Source organism: Lipotes vexillifer, unplaced genomic scaffold, assembly GCF_000442215.2.
Source record: "Lipotes vexillifer unplaced genomic scaffold, Lipotes_vexillifer_v1.1 scaffold982, whole genome shotgun sequence".
Lineage (NCBI taxonomy): Eukaryota > Metazoa > Chordata > Mammalia > Artiodactyla > Lipotidae > Lipotes > Lipotes vexillifer.
In genome coordinates this window covers 391,645-412,492 of record NW_006789467.1, presented here as the reverse complement: position 1 = coordinate 412,492, position 20,848 = coordinate 391,645, and the positions used below count along the sequence as shown (strand labels likewise).

The 20,848-nt window shown below is 39.5% G+C and overlaps 1 pseudogene; it reads right to left on the bottom strand.

Annotated features, from left to right (window-relative positions):
• Positions 1–18,193: 18,193 nt before the first annotated feature.
• LOC103080323 (40S ribosomal protein S27 pseudogene) lies at positions 18,194–19,455 on the bottom strand (annotated as a pseudogene).
• Positions 19,456–20,848: the final 1,393 nt, after the last annotated feature.

Genomic DNA, 20,848 nt, shown 5'->3' with positions numbered 1-20,848 from the left:
AAAAAAGAGAAAGAATAAAGACACCTAAGATTAGAAATAAGAAAGGAGGTATCACAGATACAGAAGAATTGAAAAGGTCCTTAAAAATTTCTACATCCGACTCCTATGGTAAAATATTTAAAACCCTAGGATGAGGGATGATTTCCTGTTATACTGGGTTGGCCAAAAAGTTCGTTCGGGTTTTTCTGTCACATCTGTTGGCCAACCCAACAATAATATAATTAATCAAATTTGACTCAAGAAGTAGAAAATTTGAATAGGAGAAAACTTCCAATAAATGAGATTGGAAAAGTGGTTAAAGAGTCACCATTGGAAAAGGCATTGAGAAAAGAATGTAACATAGTTGAATTCTGCCTCACCTCTAAAGAAGAGGTAGTTATAACAGTAGTTAAACAATTCCAGATCCTAGAAAGTGGTAGAAACCACCTCAGCTCATTGCATGCAGCCAGAATAAATATAAAGACCTGAAAAGATAGCACTGGAAAGAAGCTTAAGCTTAACCTCACTAGTGAATATAGATGCAAAAATGTTAAAATATGTATGAGAAATAGGACCTTGCAATCAAACGAATGATCAAGTTTATTCTTTGGAAATGTATACATATTTGGAAATTCATCAATATACTATACTAAATGAACACATTAAAGAGAAAGTAGCATCGGGCATAGTAGATTCTGAAAAGACGTTTAGGATCCATTTATAATAAAACTCAAATATAGATAGAAGAAAGGGACTTGAATATAATAAATATAATACAGACCACATTCCCCAAGCCAACAGCAAATATTAAACCATTTTAATTAAATAGAGAAATCATAGCATTTCAGTTAAAATCGGGAACTAGGCAGGCAGGGATGATTGTTTTCAGCATTATTATTCAACATTGTTTAGAATGTTCAGGTGAATTCAGTAAAAGAAGGAATGAAATAAATGGTATAAAGTTAGAAAAGAGAATACATAAATACATATTTTTGCTGATAAAATGATTACACGCCTAGAAACCACAAGAGACTTTTGCAAGAAATAAGACCAATAAATGAGATTGGAAAAGTGGTTAAAGTTGAGCCATCATATTTCATTTTTGCTATTATTTTTTTTTCTGTTATTTTTATTTATTTATTTATTGATTGATTGATTGATTTTAACATCTTTATTGGGGTATAATTGCTTTACAATGGTGTGTTAGTTTCTGCTTTATAACAGAGTGAGTCAGTTATACATATATATATGTTCCCATATCTCTTCCCTCTTTGTCTCCCTACCTCCCACCCTCCCTATCCCACCCCTCCAGACAGCCACAAAGAACCGAGCCGGTTTCCCTGTGCCATGCGGCTGCTTCCCACTGGCTATCTACCTTACGTTTGTTAGTATATATATGTCCATGTCTCTCTCTCGCCCTAACACACCTCACCCTTCCCCCTCCCCATATCCTCAAGTCTGTTCTCCAGTAGGTCTCTGTCTTTATTCCTGTTTTACCCCTAGGTTCTTCATAACATTTTTTTTTCTTAAATTCCATATATATGTGTTAGCATACGGTATTTGTCCTTCTCTTTCTGACTTACTTCACTCCGTATGACAGACTCTAGATCTATCCACCTCATTACAAATCATTTTTGCTATTATTGATGAAGAGTATTTCATTATATGGACACAACAAATTTTATTCATTCATGCTTCTGTTGGTGGATACGTAGATTGTTTCCATTTTATTTTTGTTGTTATTGTGAATAAAGCTACTGTGAATATCGTATACAAATCTTTGTGTGGACATATGTTTCCATTTTTCTTATGTATCTAGGAGTGGAATGGCTGAGTTGAGAAAGTACATACTGTATAATTCCATTTGTATAAAATTCTAGAAAATGCAAACTAAGGTATATCGACACAAACAGATAAGCAATTGCCTAGGTTTGGGAGCAGATAGAGGGGTGGATTACAAAGGGGTATAAGGAGACTTTTGGTGGTAGTGGTAAAATTCTGTACTTGGTATTGTGGAAATAATTTCATGGGTGGAATTATCTGTTAAAAATTCATCAAATCATACAATTTAAATGGGTGCAATTTATTGCACAAAAATTCTACCTCAGTAAAGATGATAAAACACATATTCAGTGTTTTAGTTATTACAAACTAAATTAGTTATCAGTTATAACTGTGTTAATATTGTTTACTTTTAAGCTGGGTATTTTGCTATTACCGTATTTCCTTTTTTATATACATTTTTGTTCTGCATGTAGTTAATAATTGCTTTTTAAAATTCGTGACGTTTTCCCTCAGCATAATCAATGTCTTCCACCATTTTCTAAAGTTCTTCAAAACGTTTCTTAACATAAATTTCCACATGAAAAATCTGTCCAATAGTATATCATTTTCCTGAGGACATTTCCTGAGGACATTCCTCCTGGAGCCATCCATGCTCCATCATGGATGGAGATTGCTTACTAATTTGCTCACATACTGATCTGCAACTTTCTTCCATCAGTGTCTTGGGATTTGCCTTCATCTCTCTTTTGAGTATAGGACCCTCTCTTTCCCACCTTCTTCACTTTTGGTGTGGCATATCTTCCAGGAGTTTCCTTAGACATGGCGCAAGAGACAATGTGTATTTTTTTAGATTTTGAGTGTCTGAAAATGCCTGTGTTCTACCCTTATACTTGGCTGATATGTCAGCCGAGTACGGAATTCTAAGTTGAAAATAATTTTCAATAAAAAAAATTGAAAATATTGTTGCATTATTGCTTTTGAGATATCTGATGTGACTTTTATCCCTTAATCTTCAATCGAGACCTTTTCTCCCTCTTTGGGAACAGGATCTTCTCTGGAATGCTGAAATTCCACAGAAATGTGCTTTGATGTGGATAATTTGCACTTATCATGTTGGTACTTTGGGGGTCTTCTTCGTTTGGTGACTCCTGACTTTCAGCTCTGGGGAATTTTGTGTATTATTGATGTGATAATTTTGTCCTTTTCCTATTCTCTGTTTTCTCTTCTTAGAATTCCTATCTGTTGGTTGTTGGACCTATTGGGTCTACCGTCTAATTTTCTGTTCTGTCCTATTTTCCTTCTACTTTCTTTCTTTCTCCCATTTCTCAGGGAGATTTCTATTTTATCTTCCAACCCTTTTACTAACTATAAAAACATTTACCTGCCAAATTATTAATCATCAATAAATCTTCCTTGTTTTACAATTATTGTTTTAAAAAATAATGTTCTTGTTTTATTTTCTTTTGTCTTCTCCTTAGAAGAAAGCTTTGTGAAGTTGGTGATTTTTATTAGTTTTGGTCGCTACTATATTGCCTGCATGTAGAAAAACGTTTGACACACTATTCACACTCAAAAAACATGTGTTTAATACATAAATTGGCCTCTCTGCAGATATTATCTAGAGTCCTCTGAAGTTGTCTTTTGCTCCCAGTTACTGTCTATTTTGTGTTTGATTGTTTTAGTCTCATGCTGGAAGTTTTCTTCAAATGTCAGAGGATCTTTTGCCTGTCTGTTTGTATTTGAAAGTGAGGTTGGTTCCTTGACCCTAGAATGAGGACTGCTGGGGTTTCCTCCCCTCCCAGCTTCACTGGGTCTGGCTCACAGGGCTTGACAAGTGGTGAGCTTCACTGCTGGACCAGTGGATTTTTTAATCAGTGACACTAAATACTAGTAGCTGTAGATATTTGCTATTAGGGGTTTGAGTTTCTTGAAAGGACAATATCTTCATTTGCTAACCTACTTGGAGAAAGTATGGGGTGGTGAATAGTTATTGGTCAGAGAAAGAGGGAGAGGAGGCTCCCTGTTTAGCATTGTAGACTTTTTACTTAATCCCCATGGTATCACCCTAGACGAGAAGGGCTTTAAATAATAAACAATTGGTCAAATCTAGACCACCGCCTGCTTTTATAAATAAAGTTTTATTGGCACACAGCCCCACCCATTGGTGTAAATATTATCTATGGCTGCTTTTGTGCTATGATGTCAGTGTTGAGTAGTTGTAACAGAGACCATATGGCTTGTGAAGCCTAAAATATTTACTATCTGGATATTTACAGAAAAAATTTGCTGACTCCTGCCTTCAACCTTCATCTCCATCTTTCTCTGTCTGGTGGCCCCATGTCCAAAGCTTCTGTAGTTCATATTCTCTGGAGACTATACCTGCTACTTCCTAAAGGGGAAGAGAAAAGATGGTTGCTTAACTGTGAGAAAGGAGTGAGAATGGATATCTAGGAGTTTGATTTCTTCTTGTCTGTGTGCTTTTATGCAAGCCTCATGGTTTCAGCACTCCCCCACAATCTCTTACAGGCTCTGGTACCACCACTTTATCATTTCCTAAAAGGTTCTTCAGGGTGATGATTGGCAAATACTCTGTGAGCCTCTTAGTTTGAGTGTCTCATCTTTTTAAAGTCATTTTCCGTGTCTTCATTCAGTCTCTGTCTTCATATATCTTGGTTTAGGGTTCAGGGACGTCTCATAGTTTTACTTAAATGTGTTTCTGTTTCTTATTCTGTTTGTTGACTTAAGGTGATAGAAGTATCTTAAAGTTCAAATGGAAGTATAAATTTCTGATAAGAGCAAAAACAAACAAACAAACAGATCTCAGAACTCACTATAAATCCACTGTGATAAGAGCAGCATGAAATTGGCATGAGTGTATTGATAGTGATCCATTTAAAATGGATCAGTGAATCCAAAGAGTGAATATAGTAAAGGATCTCAGTATGTAAGATAATTTAATATATGAGTGTTTTGTCAGGGCTTTTTGTTGCAGACAACAGAATTCACTCTAGGTAGTTTAAGTGAAAGGAAGCTTCTAGAAACTATCTGGGAAGATGAAAGAACAATGGTTGGATGCTATGCAGCCAGGAAGAAGGTCCAGTCATACCCCAGACTTCTCAAGCAGAAGTGTGATTGCTGCTACTCTTACTGCTTGGTGTTTACAATATAAGAACTTGAGAAACCTTTCACAGTCACTCCAGGATAACAAAATACCTGCTCTCCTTTGCTTACCAGGGAAATGAGGTCCCCTGTGTGCAGCTCAGTATCATGCTACCCTGTCAGCTCCAAGACTGGCTTGGGTGTGTCTGCCCAGTGGAATGCACATCACTTATGGAGCCTTAGGACAACTGATCTGAGAATGTAGGATTTTAGCCTTCCAGACTCTACAAGAAGGTAAAGCCACACCATAGTTATCTTCCACGATGACAAAGGCAGTGTGACAGCACATCAGAAAGAAAATAGCCTTGAACCCCTATCCCACAACACTAAAAGATCCAGACAAAAAAAGGAGGATATAATAAAATTTGAAAAAAAATCCACGAGGACCAGAGACTTAAATGGAATAAACTTAGCAATGGAATTCTTTTTTTTTTTTTAATCATCTTTATTGGGGTATAATTGCTTTACAATGGTGTGTTAGTTTCTGCTTTATAACAAAGTGAATCAGTTATACATATGTTCCCACATCTCTTCCCTCTTGCGTCTCCCTCCCTCCCACCCTCCTTATCCCACCCCTCCAGGCGGTCGCAAAGCACCGTGCTGATCTCCCTGTGCTATGCGGCTGCTTCCCCCTAGCTAGCTACCTTACGTTTGGTAGTGTATATATGTCCATGCCTCTCTCTTGCTTTGTCACAGCTCACCCTTCCCCCCCCATATCCTCAAGTTCGTTCTCTAGTAGGTCTGTGTCTTTATTCCTGCCTTACCGCTAGGTTCTTCATGACATTTTTTTTCTTAAATTCCATATATATATGTGTTAGCATATGGTATTTGTCGTTCTCTTTCTAACTTCACTCTGTATGACAGACTCTAGGTCTATCCACCTCATTACAAATAGCTCAATTTCGTTTCTTTTTATGGCTGAGTAATATTCCATTGTATATATGTGCCACATCTTCTTTATCCATTCATCTGATCATGGTCACTTAGGTTGTTTCCATCTCCGGGCTGTTGTAAATAGAGCTACAATGAACATTTTGGTACATGACGCTTTTTGAATTATGGTTTTCTCAGGGTATATGCCCATTATGGGATTGCTGGGTCATATAGTAGTTCTACTGGTAGATTTTTAAGGAACCTCCATACTGTTCTCCGTAGTGGCTGTACCAATTCACATTCCCACCAGCAGTGCAAGAGTGTTCCCTTTTCTCCACACCCTCTCCAGCATTTATTGTTTCTAGGTTTTTTGATGATGGCCATTCTGACTGGTGTGAGATGATATCTCATTGTAGTTTTGATTTGCATTTCTCTAATGGTTAATGATGTTGAGCATTCTTTCATGTGTTTGTTGGCAGTCTGTATAACTTCTTTGGAGAAATGTCTGTTTAGGTCTTCTGCCCATTTTTGGATTGGGTTGTTTGTTTTTGTGATATCGAGCTGTGTGAGCTGCTTGTATATTTTGGAAATTAATCCTTTGTCCGTTGCTTCATTTGAAAATATTTTCTCCCATTCTGAGGGTTGTCTTTTGGTCTTGTTTATGGTTTCCTGTGCTGTGCAAAAGCTCTGAAGTTTCATTAGGTCCCATTTGTTTATTTTTGTTTTTATTTCCATTTCTCTAGGAGGTGGGTCAAAAAGGATCTTGCTGTGGTTTATGTCATAGAGTGTTCTGCCTATGTTTTCCTCTAAGAGTCTGATAGTTCCTGGCCTTACATTTAGGTCTTTAATCCATTTTGAGCTTATTTTTGTGCATGGTGTTAGGGAGTGATCTGATCTCATACTTTTACATGTACTTGTCCAATTTTCCCAGCACCACTTATTGAAGAGGCTGTCCTTTCTCCACTGTACATTCCTGCCTCCTTTATCAAAGATAAGGTGACCATATGTGCGTGGGTTTATCTCTGGGCTTTCTATCCTGTTCCATTGATCTATATTTCTGTTTTTGTGCCAGTACCATACTGTCTTGATTACTGTAGCTTTGTAGTATAGTCTGAAGTCAGGGAGCCTGATTACTCCAGCTACGTTTTTCATTCTCAAGATTGCTTTGGCTATTCAGGGTCTTTTGTGTTTCCATACAAATTGTGAAATTTTTTGTTCTAGTTCTATGAAAAATGCCAGTGGTAGTTTGATAGGGAGTGCATTGAATCTGTAGATTGCTTTGGGTAGTAGAGTCATTTTCACAATGTTGATTCTTCCAATCCAAGAACATGGTATATCTCTCCATCTATTTTTATCATCTTTAATTTCTTTCATCAGTGTCTTATAATTTTCTGCATACAGGTCTTTTGTCTCCTTAGATGGGTTTATTTGTAGATATTTTATTCTTTTTGTTGCAGTGGTAAATGGGAGTGTTTTCTTGATTTCACTTTCAGCTTTTTCATCATTAGTGTATAGGAATACCAGAGATTTCTGTGCATTAATTTTGTATCCTGCTACTTTACCAAATTCATTGATTAGCTCTAGTAGTTTTCTGGTAGCATCTTTTGGATTCTCTATGTATAGTATCATGTCATCTGCAAACAGTGACAGCTTTACTTCTTTTCCAATTTGGATTCCTTTTATTTCCTTTTCTTCTCTGATTGCTGTGGCTAAAACTTCCAAAACTGTGTTGAATAAGAGTGGTGAGAGTGGGCAACCTTGTCTTGTTCCTGATCTTAGTGGAAATGCTTTCAGTTTTTCACCATTGAGGATGATGTTGGCTGTGGGTTTGTCATATATGGCCTTCATTATGTTAAGGTAGGTTCCCTCTATGCCTGCTTTTTGCAGGGTTTTTATCATAAATGGGTGTTGAATTTTGTCAAAAGCTTTCTCTGCATCTATTGAGATGATCATATGGTTTTTCTCCTTCAATTTGTTAATATGGTTTATCACATTCTGGTTCAGTCTCGGAAGGTTGTGCTTTTCTAAGAATTTGTCCATTTCTTCCAGGTTGTCCATTTTATTGGCATAGAGTTGCTTGTAGTAATCTTTCATGATCTTTTTTATTTCTGCAGTGTCAGCTGTTACTTCCCCTTTTTCATTTCTGATTCTATTGATTTGAGTCTTCTCCCTTTTTTTCGTGATGAGTCTGGCTCATGGTTTATCAATTTTGTTTATCTTCTCAAAGAACCAGCTTTTAGTTTTATTGATCTTTGCTGTTGTTTCCTTCATTTCTTTTTCATTTATTTCTGATCTGATTTTTATGATTTCTTTCCTTCTGCTAACTTTGAGGTTTTTTGTTCTTGTTTCTCTAGTTGCTTTAGGTGCAAGGTTAGGTTGTTTATTCGAGATGTTTCCTGTTTCTTAAGGTGGGCTTGTATTGGTATAAACTTCCCTCTTAGAACTGCTTTTGCTGCAACCCATAGGTTTTGGGTCGTCGTGTCTCCACTGTCATTTCTTTCTAGGTATTTTTTGATTTCCTCTTTGATTTCTTCAGTGATCACTTCGTTATTAAGTAGTGTATTATTTAGCCTCCACGTGTTTGTATTTTTTACAGATCTTTTCCTGTAATTGATATCTAGTCTCATAGCATTGTGGTTAAAAGATACTTGATATGATTTCAGTTTTCTTAAATTTACCAAGACTTGATTTGTGACCCAAGATATGATCTGTCGTGGAGAATGTTCCATGAGCACTTGAGAAAAATGTGTATTCTGTTCCATCTTGTTTAATGTATCATTTAAAACTTGGGTTTCCTTATTTATTTTCATTTTGGACGATCTGTCCATTGGTGAAAGTAAGGTGTTAAAGTCCCCTACTATGAGTGTGTTACTGTCAATTTCCCCTTTTATGGCTGTTAGTATTTGCCTTATGTATTGAGGTGCTCCTATGTTGGGTGCATAAATATTTACAATTTTTATATCTTCTTCTTGGATCGATCCCTTGATCGTTATGTAGTGTCCTTCTTTGTCTCTTCTGATAGTCCTTATTTTAAAGTCTATTTTGTCTGATATGAGAATTGCTACTCCAGCTTTCTTTTGGTTTCCATTTGCATGGAATATCTTTTTCCATCCCCTTACTTTCAGTCTGTATGTGTCTCTAGGTCTGAAGTGGGTCTCTTGTAGACAGCATATATATGGGTCTTGTTTTTGTATCCATTCAGCCAATCTGTGTCTTTTGGTGGGAGCATTTAGTCCATTTACATTTAAGGTAATTATCGATATGTATGTTCCTATTCCCATTTTCTAAATTGTTTTGGGTTCGTTATTATAGGACTTTTCCTTCTCTTGTGTTTTTGTCTAGAGAAGTTCCTTTAGCATTTGTTGTAAAGCTGGTTTGGTGGTGCTGAACTCTCTCAGCTTTTGCTTGTCTGTAAAGGTTTTAATTTCTCCATCAAATCTGAATGAGATCCTTGCTGGGTAGAGTAATCTTGGTTGCAGGTTTTTCTCCTTCATCACTTTCAGTATGTCCTGCCACTCCCTTCTGGCTTGTAGAGTTTCTGCTGAGAGATCAGCTGTTAACCTTATGGGGATTCCCTTGTGTGTTATTTGTTGTTTTTCCCTTGCTGCTTTTAATATGCTTTCTTTGTATTTAGTTTTTGACAGTTTGATTAATATGTGTCTTGGCGTATTTCTCCTTGGATTTATCCTGTATGGGACTCTCTGTGCTTCCTGGACTTGATTAACGATTTCCTTTCCCATATTAGGGAAGTTTTCAACTATAATCTCTTCAAATATTTTCTCAGTCCCTTTCTTTTTCTCTTCTTCTTCTGGAACCCCTATAATTCGAATGTTGGTGCGTTTAATGTTGTCCCAGAGGTCTCTGAGACTGTCCTCAGTTCTTTTCATTCTTTTTTCTTTATTCTGCTCTGCAGTAGTTATTTCCACTATTTTATCTTCCAGGTCACGTATCCGTTCTTCTGTCTCAGTTATTCTGCTGTTGATCCCATCTAGAGTATTTTTCATTTCATTTATTGTGTTCTTCATTGTTTGTTTCATCTTTAGTTCTTCTAGGTCCTTGTTAAATGTTTCTTGTATTTTCTGCATTCTATTTCCAAGATTTTGGATCATCTTTTCTATCCTTCTGAATTTTCTTTCAGGTAGACTGCCTATTTCCCCTTCATTTGTTTGGTCTGCTGGGTTTTTATCTTGCTCCTTATCTGCGGTGTGTTTTTCTGTCTTCTCATTTTGCTTATCTAACTGTGTTTGGGGTCTCCTTTTTGCAGGCTGCAGGTTTGTAGTTCCCGTTGTTTTTGGTGTCTGTCCTCGGTGGCTAAAGTTGATTCAGTGGGTTGTGTAGGCTTCCTGGTGGAGGGGACTAGTGCCTGTGTTCTGGTGGATGAGGCTGGATCTTGTCTCTGTGGTGGGCAGGTCCACGTCTGGTAGTGTGTTTTGGGGTGTCTGTGGCCTTATTATGATGTTAGACAGCCTCTCTGCTAATGGGTGGGGTTGTGTTCCTATTTTGCTAGTTGTTTGGCATAGGGTGTCTAGCACTGTAGCCTGCTGGTTGTTGAGTGAAGTTGGGTTCTGGCGTTGAGTTGGAAATCTCTGGGAGATTTTCGCTGTTTGATATTTTGTGGAGCTGGGAGGTCTCTTGTTGACCAGTGTCCTGAAGTTGGCTCTCCCACCTCAGAGGCACAGCACTGACTCCTGGCTGCAGCACCAAGAGCCTTTCATCCACACGGCTCAGAGTAAAAGGGAGAAAAAGTAGAGAGAAAGAATTAGTAGAAGTAGGAAGGAAGGAAGAAAGAAACAAAGGAGGGAAGGAAGGAAGGAGGGAGGAGAGAAGAAGGAAAGGAAAGAAAGAAGATAAAATAGAGTAAAATATAATAAAGTTATTAAATTAAAAAATAATTATTAAGAAAAAAAAGCGGACGGATAGAACCCTAGGACAAATGGTGGAAGCAAAGCTATAGAGACAAAATCTCACACAGAAGCATACACATACACATTCACAAAAAGAGGAAAAGGGGAAAAAAATCATAAATCTTGCTCTCAAAGTCCACCTCCTCAATTTGGGATGATTCATTGTCTATTCAGGTATTCCACAGATGCAGGTACATCAAGTTGATGGTGGAGCTTTAATCCGCTGCTTCTGAGGCTGCTGGGAGAGATTTCCCTTTCTCTTCTTTGTTCTCACAGCTCCCAGGGGCTCAGCTTTGGATTTGGCCCCGCCTGTGCGTGTAGGTCGCTGGAGGGTGTCTGTTTTTCGCTCATACAGGACGGGGTTAAACGATCCGCTGATTCGGGGGCTCTGGCTCACTCAGGCCGGGGGTAGGGTGGGGTACGGATGCGGGACGAGCCTGCGGCGGCAGAGGCCGGCATGATGTTGCACCAGCCTGAGGCCTGCCTTGCGTTCTCCCGGGGAAGTTGTCCCTGGATCCCGGGACCCTGGCAGTGGCGGGCTGCACAGGCTCCCTGGAACGGGGGTGTGGATAGTGACCTGTGCTCGCACACAGGCTTCTTGGTGGCGGCAGCAGCAGCCTTAGCGTCTCATGTCTGTCTCTGGGGTCCGCGCTTTTAGCCGCGGCTCGCAACCGTCTCTGGAGCTCCTTTAAGCAGCGCTCTTAATCCCCTCTCATCGTGCCCCAGGAAACAAAGAGGTAAGAAAAAGTCTCTTGCCTCTTCGGCAGGTCCAGACATTTTCCTGGACTCTCTCCCGGCCAGCCGTTTGGCACTAACCCCTTCAAGGCTGTGTTCACACCGACAGCCCCAGTCCTCTCCCTGCGCTCCGACCGAAGCCTGAGCCTTAGCTTGCAGCCCCGCCCGCCACGGCGGGTGAGCAGACAAGCCTCTCGGGCTGGTGAGTGCCGGTCGGCACCGATCCTCTGTGCGGGAATCTCCCCGCTTTGCCCTCCGCACCCCTGTTGCTGTGCTCTCCACTGCAGCTCCGAAGCTCCCCGCTCCGCCTCCCGCAGTCTCTGCCCGCGAAGGGGCTTCCTAGTGTGTGGAAACCTTTCCTCCTTCACAGCTCCCTCCCACTGGTGCAGGTCCAGTCCCTATTCTTTTGTCTCTGTTTTTTCTCTTTTTCTTTTGCCCTACCCAGGTACGTGGGGGAGTTTCTTGCCTTTTGGGAGGTCTGAGGTCTTCTGCCAGCGTTCAGTAGGTGTTCTGTAGGAGTTGTTCCACGTGTAGATGTATTCCTGGTGTATCTGTGGGGAGCAAGGTGATCTCCGCGTCTTACTCTTCTGCCATCTTCCCCTCGTCTCCTAGCAATGGAATTCTTATAAGTACATCCTAAACTACCTTTTTAAGCAAGTCCAGAAACTGTAGAAGGAAATATTCTGACTACATAAAAGTGAACTGTTGATTGCAAAAAAAGATGGCACAAGCCATTGTTATTCCTAGTGTGGGAGGCAGACCAGAGCCAATCTATAGTGTGCTACCATCCAATGTCTTGGTAAGTGCACAGGCTGAGAATAAGCATTTATAAACTTATGTAGCAGTTTAGCACTGCCATGACATCCAAATGTGTGATTTTGTATTGTATGAAACATCGATCTGCTATGGATTCGAAATTGTAAAATACTGGTGCTTTGCCACAGAGACTTTGAGATGCACTGCTATAAACAAAGTATATATACGTGTATGAGCTCTGGTAAAAAGTTATTTGCAATGCAGCTGACAAAATATTAAAATCTGTAATATATATGAATTATACAATTGACATGAAAAAAAATGAAAGAGTGGACCAAGGGATTAGCTGTAATTCAGTGACGTGAAATCCAGATGTAAAATCATATGTCATTTGAATTCGTGAGTGGTCGGGGCTATGTTTTAGTCTTCAGACTTATAAAAATTGGAAAGAGCCATAATACCTATTGCTAATGCAGGTATGGGGAAATTCTTACACATTGCTAGTGGAACTGTGAATTGTTACCACCTTTTCAGGAAACAAACTTGCCAGCACCCATAAAAATAAAAATAAATTGAATGTAATTCTTGACTCAGCAGTATTCTTCCTGGGAAACCTATCCCATCAAAATAAAAGCACCTGTATAAGTAAGCATATCTGTTCAAATATGTTTATTGCAGCCTCATTTGTAGTGGCAAAAACCTAGAAACAAAGGGCATATCAGTAATAGGGGAATGGTTGAAGAAATTATAGCCCATCCACCCCTGGGCATCTTATGTAGCTATTCAGAAGGATGAGTTAGAATTACACCAGTTACCTTGACAGGATTTTTGTGAGGTATCCTTGAGTGAGAAAAATAAGATGCAGAAAATGTTTAACATGATCTCATTTTAATGAAGCCATCAATGGAAAAAATGCTGTATGTGTTTTTACATCTGTATATATGTTAAAATATACTTATGCAAAAATGGAGAAAAATAAAAAAATACATAAACTAGGTTGTTAACATGGGTTCTTGTGGGAGGTGCTGGTGAAGATGTGGAGATGCAGGCAAGAGTCAGAGGGGAGGCCAGAGAAAGCAAAGACTATTATAAATCCCATCATGCATGGGAAGGTTTAGTTTATGTAAAAGTGTCCGTTTGGTGTATACACATAAAACATTTTCTAACACAGTCTTTACAAAAGATGAGTTAGCTTTGTAAGTACTACCTTGTAGAGATGACCATGATAAAATGACAGTAAAATAAGTCAATAAGGAAATCGATCAGGAAATCAATAAGGAAAAGGTTAATATCTTGGTAGAAAATTGTTCAAAGGACATATATAGCAATTCAATAAAAGGTAAGTACAAATCACCAATTACCATGTGAAAAATGTGCAACTTGATCAATAGTCAAAGAAATGTAAGTGAAAATCCTATGAGATGTTTTTGTCACATGTCCGGGTTTGAAGTATTATTAAAACTGGTAAACCTTGGATTGAGGATGGCATTCTCAAGTATACTTCAAGAGAGAATAAAAATTAAAGTTTGGAGGGAAATATCTGTAATGTGCTTCAAAACATGTCTTATGGCATTGATGTTGATTTCCCTTCTAAAATTTCATCCTGTCAATGTTAAGCATGTAAGAGGGAAGAGACTTTTTGTCTGTGAAAGGACGCCTATCAAAAGATGTTACTAAATGAATGAAGTAACAGAATCCCAGTTTTATGTATAGTAATGAAACATTTAGAACTGCCTAAACATCCAACAGAAAGGAATTAGTTAAATAAAGAACATACAACCATATAAAAGTATCTATTATAGAAACATGCTTTTGACAGGTTGTGATTAAAGAAGACAGGTGAAACAATGATGTTAAAGTTTTGCTGATTTTCCAGTCAAATATTATACATTGATATGTAGAAAAATGGAAGAGACAAACAGAAATGTTAAAAAGTAATGAATGATGGGATTGTGGATAACATCTTGTCTTGGTGCCTTTCTGTGTAGTTTCCAAGTTTTCTGCTTTGAGCAGTAGTTTTAATTAAAAAGAAAAAAAGATGTTACAAACATGTTAAAAGGCTATAAAGATTACCATCTTCTGAAGTGCACTCAGAGGGAGACGAGCAGGTAGGAGCCCTGTGCCCTGTTCAGGAAGAGAGCCGGCCACCGAGCCGAGTCACTGTCCCAGCATCACTTTGGCATATGAACTCTAACCATCAGCTTTCAAAGCTGGAGATATTATCAAAGGTAGGTCATTATTTAATGGCTTGGAGGTTATTTCCAAAGTCCCTCGTGGGCTGCTATAAATGGTTAGTAACATCATTATTGCTTATACATTTGTGGGCCAGCCTAGTATTGCTTTATCAGCACTGACTCAGGGTTTTTATAGGTAAATGGCTCTCAACTTGGGGTTCCCTAACCTCAAGAGGTGCACAGTGGTGGTAAGCTCTCCAAACTATACTTTATGTACATACAAGTGTCAGAAAAATTATGCGTTTAGCCTTACAATACTGTACGGGCTGACAAAGCCTTACTTTAATTGTCTTGGCTTTTTTTTGTTGTTGTTGTTGCTTTTAATAGAATATACAATTTTCAGTTGATACATTGTAATGAATTGGTCGTTAGAATGGTTTTTGATAAATAATATACATTGGGAAAGTTGATTTTTTACTAAATTAATAAAAGTTGGGGTTTTAGAAAAGCCTTTCAAACCTGGAGTCAGATTTTTCCCCTGGCTCTAGGATTATTCTGATAGTTGTACTTAATATCCAGGCTCAGCCACACTACTTAAAGTTGTATTTTAACCCCCCTTATAGATATGAACTTCAGCAACAACTTGATGTGATATTTCTGTAAGAGAAGAAACCATAGGGAAGATCTCATCTGACTTAGCAAACATTCTCTATTTTCCAAATGGGCAACAGGAAGACTCACGAGGTCCTGATTACTGAGAGAAAGAGGCTGCCAGAACCCACATTTTCTGTTTCTTACTTTTTCACTTCTCCTTGGGCTCTGGGGTTATTTCCCTAGAAATAACAGGCATGCAGAAGGTGACAAACACTCATGCACACACATGGAAAATCAAAAAGGGTTAGGCAGAGATAGGGAGGGAGGGAGAGAGAGATTTCTTGTATATAGCATGATCTCGTGTAATTCTTTCTAGACTTCTGTGAGATTGTTGCTGTAATTAGTTCTTTTTAAACAGAAGTGCTGAAGCACAGAGAAGTTAAGCAACTTGCTTAAAATTACACAGCTAGCCAGAGGCAAAGCCAGGATTTGAACTTGGGCAGTCTGAATCCAGAGCCTTGGTCTTAACCCCTGTCATAACAACATCACATTCCTATACCCTGAAAAAAGAAGTCAATCAGAAGCACTGTGAAAACAGCTCCTTAATAAAAGTGACTAATTCTGGCAACTGGCCCAGAGAGGAGATGGGAAACCTATTTAGTTTTACTTCCATGACTGATACATATCTTAAAACTGAGTTTCTTGCTAGATTTAAAAAAATTTAATTGTAAATGCTGAGGAATTAAAAAAAAATCAAGTAGCTGAAAATTCTGGCTTTTGTTCATCATCAAGCATATTATATTTTAAAGAAAGTATCTTTAGCCAATTTAGCCCCCAAATTACATTAGTAGAGCCTCAGTCCAGCCAATTGGGGTTTTAAAAACATTGTCTGCTCTTGGTCTATTCTGTAAGTGGCCAAAACAGAGAAAGAGTTTTCAATGTACTTCCTTTACTATTTTCTGAGTGTTTTTGAGTTATGTGAAAAGTGCTGTGATGTTTCATCTGTAGGAGATTTAGCACTGGAAATAGTATTTTGACAGTCCAAAAGAACCCTTCTAGATGGAAGTATAGATTTATATCTCAAACTTCCAAGCAAAACTTTCAATAAATGAAAAGAAAAAAATCAGGGCTTCCCTGGTGGCGCAGTGGTTGAGAGTCCGCCTGCCGATGCATGGGACACGGGTTCATGCCCTGGTCCGGGAGGATCCCACATGCCGCGGAGCGGCTGGGCGCGTGAGCCATGGCCACTGGGCCTGCGTGTCCGGAGCCTGTGCTCCGCAAACAAGGTGAGAGAAAAAAAAAAAAAAAAAAAAAAAAAAAAAAATCAAATGAACAGTTTTAAAAGTGAAAATAGGATGGCTGGTGGCTGGTTAGTGTATGTTTGTGTGTTGGGGGTTTGGGGGATGAGAAGGGCCGGTGGGCAGAGCCTGCTCTGTTGATTTCCCTAAGTCTTCATTTGGGACAGCCAGGTACCTCAGTATTATACAGCATTTAAAAAAAATTGTATTGAAGGATAATTGATTTACAGTGTTCTTCATTTCTGCTGTACAGCAAAGTGATTCAGTTATACATATGTATATTCTTTTTCATGTTCTTTTCCATTACGGTTTATCACAGGATATTGAATATAGTTCCTGATGCTCTACAGTAAGACCTTGTTGTTTATCCATCCTATATATAACAGTTTGCTACAGCATCTTTTTCTAACAGAAGAAATGAAAGAGTTCCCAAGTGCAGCCAACAAAAAGCCTTCATCAAGTCAGTAGAACTTTTCAATCAAAATGACAACAGCCTCTGGTCTGTCTCTTGCTGGAAATAGAAAATGTGTGGAAGGGGTTTCACCCTCTGGGCACTGATCACAGAGTCCAGTATCTTGTTATAGTTTTATAAAAGTCAAAGATCCAGCCACTTTCATGGTAAACATGGCCTTTCCAGCATCCTCCGTAAATGGTACTTGACTCTTGCTGAAGGCATTCATATTGTCAGGCTCTGATCCTGTGAAAGCCCTTCCTGACAGCATCTGTAAAGGGCTTGATGAATAAAGGGCTGGATCCAGATGTGAGGACACAGCCTTTTCTGGGCTGTCTCCTCCGTGAGCCCTCCCATCTTCAACCTGCTGCCTTCCTCGTCCCGTTTCTGTGAGCGCAAGATGGCAGTAAGGCACAGCGCCCCCATTCCTTGTCATCCTCTTTGTCAAGGCCATCAGTGTCCTCCACACTTAGAGGAGTTCACTGGCCCTTTCTCATCCCTCAGCTTACTTAAACCATCAGCAGCATTCCCCGTCTTGCTTTGAAAACCGCCGCCACCCTCTTCATTTTCCTCCAGACCCACTGGATGTTCCCTTCTCTACTGACTAGATCCCTATCATCTTTCCACCTCACATGTGGAACTGCTTCAGAACTCACACTTAGATCTCTATGGTCTCATACATTAGGTGACCTCACTCTGTCCCGTGGCTTTAAATACCAACTCTATCCATGACTCCCTAATTTATATTTCCAGTCTTCTCCTAAACTCGAAAATCTCCGTGTTGCCTATCTGACATCAGTGAATATCTCATAGTCATACAAACTGAGCATATCTGAAATAAAATTCTTTTTTTTTGTACTCATCCCTAAAACCATTTCTTTCTGAGCCTTTATCATCTCCATTTAAAGAGAAAACGAAAACAAAGTAAAACAAGCCTGGAACCATCTTCCTAGGTGTTGGCCATCATTCAAGGAATTTGACACACCCTTCCCTTTCTGACACAACTCATGTTTAATCCATCATCGAATTCTGTCTTTTCTACCTTCAAAACAATATTAGGGGGAAAACATTTGCTTACACACTTTTGCCGTATCCTAGGTTTTCTCCACCTCAGCATCGTTGCCATTTGGGGTTGGATAATTCTTTGTTGTGGAGGCTGGTTCTGTACATTGTAGGACATTTAGCAGCATCTCTGGCCTCTGCCCACTGGATGACACATTCCTTCCCCACCAGTTGTGATGATCAAGAGTATCTCCAGACACTGACAACAGGTCCCCTAGGGCAGAATCACTTCCAAGTGAGAGCCGCTGCTCCACCCCCAGCAACCCCATCTTTCACCTGGGTGATCGCAGTGGCCTTACAACTGGCTTCCCTACTGTCTCTCTTGGTCTCATATATTCTACCCAGTAGCCAGAGTGATCTTTTTTTTTAATCCAAAATGTGTTTATTGGGATGGTTTCCCATTAATCTTGGTTCAGGGTGCTTTTAGTGCTGCTTCTATCTGAAGGCGCATCCTTCTGTAAGCCTTGCTTTTCCTCCTGTAGAGGCTGGCAGAGGACACAATACAACAGCCAACACATAAAACTACTGTTTGTGCATGGCTAAAGACAGAGGTGATTTTATAGCATCCTGGGCATTTCACATCCACGAAATAGGAGCTGGGGCTCTGCCCCAGGCGCTTCTTCTGTTTCCTCTTCTCCTCTTCTGGAGAGGGATGAAGGAGCTCCTTTGCGAGAGGCGTGTTCTCGTGGGGAGGTCATCGACCCCGCAAAGGAGAATCATCTTTTTTTAATACAATTTTTTTTTTTTGATGTGGACCATTTTTAAAGTCTTTATTGAATTTGTTACAGTATTGCTTCTTTTTTGTGTTTTGGTTTTTTGGCTGCAAGGCATGTGGGATCTTAGCTCCCCGACCAGGGATCAAACCCGCACCCCCTGCACTGGAAGGCAAAGTCTTAACCACTTGACCACCGGGGAAGTCCCGAGAATGATCTTTTAAAAAAAACATTTGGATGATTTCACTCTTGTTGGCGGCCATAGTGATGTGCCCTCGGGGGGGCAGGGTGAGAGAAGGGTGTCTGGGAGACAACATCGACTGCCACACCCTGGGATCTGCCCGCATCCAAGCTCTTCTCAGCTACACTGTTCCGCAGGCTGCTCTGGGCTGATGATGGAACACGGCCAGGGCCTCAGAGCTGGGCTGTCGCCGACTCACACGTGTGATGCTTTGGAATTTCCCAGAGCTATATTCCAGTTTGACCAATCTTCCTCCTTTCACAGGTGCCAGACTTACATCGTGTTTTTAGGTCTGTCCTAACCTACTCTGTCTCCCTAGCAAGCCTTCTCCCCCTTTATCCTCCCCAGGTGTTTTCTCTAATAAACCTCCCTGAATGTCTAATTCCATCCTGGCCTCTGCTTCTCAGACAATCCAAAAACTCGCCTGCTCAGGACTTTCTGATGGCTTTCTTCCTCACTCAGAACGAATCCCACAGTCCTCGAGGCAGGTCACAAGGCCGCATGACCTGCTGATGCCTTTCTTGCTGATCTCAGCTCCTGCAACTCCACACCTGTTCACTTTGTTCTAACTGCACTGGTTGTGTTGCTATTTCTTAAAGACACCAGGCTCCTTCTTGCCTTAGTGATTTTAGCATCTATTCCCTCCCCCTGGAATTCTATTCCCCTGGATATTCATTTGGTGAACTTACCTGAAGTCTTGGGTTAAATATCACATCCTTAATGAGGCCCATCCTGATCACACACTTCAAAACTGCCACCCAGCTCCCATTTCCCCAGCACCTCAATGTTGTTGCCTTGTACTTTTCTTCATTGCATTGATCACTTTCACTCTATTCTGTTCTCTTCCATTATGTCTGTTTTGTTCTCTGATACATTTCAAGGATCTAGAACAGTGCCAGCACAGAGTAGATAATCAATACATATTTGTTAAATGAAGAAACCGAACTTAGACTCTAATTCCTTATTTGTATGTTTCCCTCATTAAACTAAGACCTTTTTTTTCCATTTATTTATTTCAATTAAAAAAATTTTATTGAAGTATAGTTGATTTATAATATTATATTAGTTTCAGGTGTAAAATATAGTGACCCAGTATATTTATAGATTATACCCCATTTAAAGTTATTACAACATAGACTGTATTTCCCTGTGCTGTATAATATATCCTTGTTGCTTATTTATTTTGTACGTACTGTTTTGTACCTCTTAAGCCCCTACCCCTATCTTGCCCCTTCACCCTTCACTCTACCCTCTGCTAGCTGCTAGTTTGTTCTCTGTATCTGTGAGTCTGTTTCTGTTTTGTTGTATACATTCATTTGTTTTATTTTTTAGATTCCACATATAAGTGATAGTATAGAGTATTTGTCGTTGTCTGTCTGACTTCACTAAGCATAATACTCTCTAGGTCCATCCACATTGTTATAAATGGCAGAATTTCATTATTTTTTTATGGCTGAACAATATTCCATTGTATGTATATTATAATACCTATACATATACCACACCTTCTTTATCCATTCATCTGTTGATGGACACTTAGGTTGCTTCATATCTTGGATATTGTAAATAATTTGACTTAATCAGAATCTAATACTTTATTTGTATTTGTTTCCCTCACTAAACAAAGATCTTCTTGAAGACAGCAACCTTTGCATTCTTGATGCAGCTAGACAGCATATTAGGTTCTCTGTACATGTTTGTTGAAATAAATTGCTTTAATATCTATTAAAATGGTATTGGGGATACTAACCCATAGGGTTGTTTTTAAGATTCAGTGGCACACCATGTATAAACTGCCATCATCTGGCTCAATAAATGGTAGTTGTAAATAATATAACAGGGAAAAAAATCACTAGCACCGTCTAGTAAGCAATTGCTTGATTTTTAAAAATAAATTTATGTATTTATTTATTTTTGGCTGCCTTGGGTCTTCGTTCCTATGCGCCGGCTTTCTTTTAGTTGTGGTGAGCGGGGGCTACTCTTCTCTTCGTTGCAGTGCACGGGCTTCTCATTGCAGTGGTTTCTCTTGTTGCAGAACACGGGCTCTAGGTGCACGGGCTTCAGTAATTGTGGCTTGCGGGCTCAGTAGTTGTGGCTTGTGGGCTCTAGAGTGCAGGTTCAGCA